This window comes from Vombatus ursinus, unplaced genomic scaffold (assembly GCF_900497805.2).
Source record: "Vombatus ursinus unplaced genomic scaffold, bare-nosed wombat genome assembly UNPS02001055.1, whole genome shotgun sequence".
Classification (NCBI taxonomy): Eukaryota; Metazoa; Chordata; class Mammalia; order Diprotodontia; family Vombatidae; genus Vombatus; species Vombatus ursinus.
In genome coordinates, this window is record NW_020940833.1 from 1 (window position 1) to 2,808 (window position 2,808).

Below are 2,808 nucleotides of genomic sequence, written 5' to 3' on the forward strand. Positions count from 1 at the left end.
GCGGCCAGCGCCGCCATGTACGTACCTGCCCGTTCGGGCCGGGGTCGCAAAGGCCCCCTGGTCAAACAGACCAAGGTGGAAGGCGAGCCCCAGAAGGTCAGCCCCGGGGCGGGCCCAGCCGCGGCGCCCTCGTCGCCAGCCGCCCCGCAGCAGGCGGCCGAGAAGAACTCCATCCCCATCCCCACCATCATCATCAAAGCCCCGTCCACCAGCAGCAGCGGGCGCAGCAGCCAGGGCAGCAGCACGGAGGCCGAGCCCCCGCCCCCGGCCGACGCCGGACCCTCTCCGGCCTCCCCGGTTCCGGCCCCATCCCCGGGGCCGCCGTCATCACCCCTGCCCGCTCCGCCCTCGCCAAGCGGCCCGGCCACCCTGGACTTCACCAGCCAGTTCGGGGCAGCCCTAGTTGGGGCGGCCCGGCGGGAGGGCGGCTGGCAGAACGAGGCCCGCCGGCGCTCCACGCTCTTCTTGTCCACCGACGCCGGGGACGAGGACGGCGGGGAGGCCGGCCTGGGGGGCTCCGCTCCTCCGGGACCCCGCCTGCGTCACTCCAAGTCCATAGACGAGGGCATGTTCTCCGCCGAGCCCTACCTGCGTCTGGAGGCAGGCGGTGGCGGCGCCTACGGGGGTTACGGGCCCGGCCGAGCCTACGGCGGCAGCGGCGGCGGCGGCGGCGGCGGCGGCGGCGGCGGGGGGGTCAGTGCCTTCACCAGCTTCTTGCCCCCGCGCCCACTGGTCCATCCGCTCACCGGCAAGGCCCTGGACCCCGCGTCGCCCCTCGGGCTGGCTCTGGCTGCCCGAGAGCGGGCGCTGAAGGAGTCGTCCGAGGGGAGCGGCGCCCTTCCGCAGCCCCCTCCTCGGCCCCCGTCGCCCCGCTACGAGGCCCCCCTCCCGCCGCCTCCCCACCCCCACCACGCGCACCCCCTCCCTCACCACGAGCCAGTGCTGCGCCTGTGGGGCGCCCCGCCCCCCGAGCCCGGGCGGAGAGAGCTGGGCTACCGGGCTGGGCTCGGGAGTCAGGACAAGCCCCTGCCTGCGAGTCCCCCGGCGGCTCGCCGCTCCCTCCTGCACCGCCTCCCTCCCGGGCCCCCGGGCGTAGGGCCCCTGCTGCTCCAGCTGGGGCCTGAGCCCGGTCCGCCCCCACCTGCTGCGAAGAGCTGGCGGGGAGGAGGCGGCCCCGACGATCCGGAGCGCCTGCCCCTGCACGTGCGCTTCCTGGAGAACTGTGAGCCCCGGGGAGGCGGGCGGGGGGGCCCCTCGGAGGACGCGGCCGCGGGGCCCCCGCAGGCGTCCGCCCTGTCCCCCCGGAGCCGGGAGGAGAACGGGCTGCCGCTGCTGGTCCTGCCCCCGCCCGCCCCGTCGGTGGACGTGGAGGATGGCGAATTTCTCTTTGCCGAACCACTGCCCCCGCCCCTGGAGTTCTCCAACAGCTTCGAGAAGCCGGAATCCCCGCTCACGCCCGGTCCCCCACCCCCGCTGCCGGACCCGCCTTCCCTAGCCACTGCCACGGCCGCCGCGCCGGCCCCCGGCCCTTCCCCGGCGGCGGCCTCCGGCCCTGCCCTGGACTCTACCGCGTCCAGCCTGACTTCCTACGACAGCGAGGTGGCCACGCTGACCCAAGGAGCCGCCACCGGCCCCGGCGACCCCCCGGCTCCGGGGCCCCAGGTGCCCGCGGCCCCCGCAGCCCCCGCAGCCCCCGCAGCCCCCGCCGCCCCAGGCCCGGGCTCAGGTCCTGACCCGCCACCGGGTACAGACTCGGGCATCGAGGAGGTGGACAGCCGGAGCAGCAGTGACCACCCGCTGGAGACCATCAGCAGCGCGTCCACACTGAGCAGCTTGTCGGCCGAAGGAGGCGGCGGGGGCGGCGGCGGCGGCGGCGGGGGCGGCCCCGAGCTCCTGGACACCTACGTGGCCTACCTGGACGGCCAGGCTTTCGGGGGAGGGGGCGGGGTCGGCCCGCCCTACCCCCCGCAGCTGATGACCCCATCCAAGCTGAGAGGCCGGGCCCTCAGGCCAGGCCCAAGCGGGGGCCTCCGGGACCCGACCACCCCTACCAGCCCCACTGTCTCGGTGGCCGGCGCCGACGGCCTCCTGGCTCTAAGTGGCTGCGGAGGCCCCCAGCCGTCTAGCTCTCCCGACACCGAGGGGGCGCCCGGTCCCTCGGGGGCGACCTCACTGCCCCGCAAGCTGCTACCCTGGGAGGAAGGGCCAGGCCCACCCCCGCCTCCCTTGCCCCCGCTGCCCGGACCCCTGTCCCAGCCCCCACCCTCGGCCTTGGCCACGGTCAAAGCCAGTATCATCAGTGAGCTGAGTTCCAAGCTGCAGCAATTTGGGGGCGCCGCGGCCGGCGGGGCCTTGCCCTGGGCCCGAGGAGGCAGTGGGGGAGGTGGGGACAACCACGGAGGCCCCAGCTATGACCGCACTGCCTCCCTGCAGCGACAAAGGTGAGCTGAATGCTGAGGTCTCCGGGATGACGGGAGGGGAGCAACCTGATTCTGGAGGGAAGGGGAGGCTGTGTCAGAGGGAGAAGGGAGGGAGGCCTGGTGCCAAAGGGACAGAGAAGAGATTTCTCGCTGTGTTCCCCTTCTCTCCTTTATCTGTCTCTTATTTCTCTGTCCCTATCCGCCTCTCTCCTACACCTCTCCTCCCGACTCTGTTTCCCCTGGCCTCATTTCTCTCCTTTACCCTGTTCCTTCGTCTCCCTTCCCGTCCTTCTTATTTCTCCCTCCATTTCTCTTCTCTCCTCAATCTCTCCTTTCTCTCTCCCCCTCCCCATTTCTTCCCCATCCTGTCTCCTCTTCCTGTCCCCCC

At 73.2% G+C, this 2,808-nt stretch overlaps 1 pseudogene; it reads left to right on the forward strand.

The window, feature by feature from the left end:
* Positions 1 to 3: 3 nt before the first annotated feature.
* Positions 4 to 2,445, forward strand: LOC114042881 (annotated as a pseudogene).
* The last annotated feature ends 363 nt before the right edge of the window (positions 2,446 to 2,808 follow it).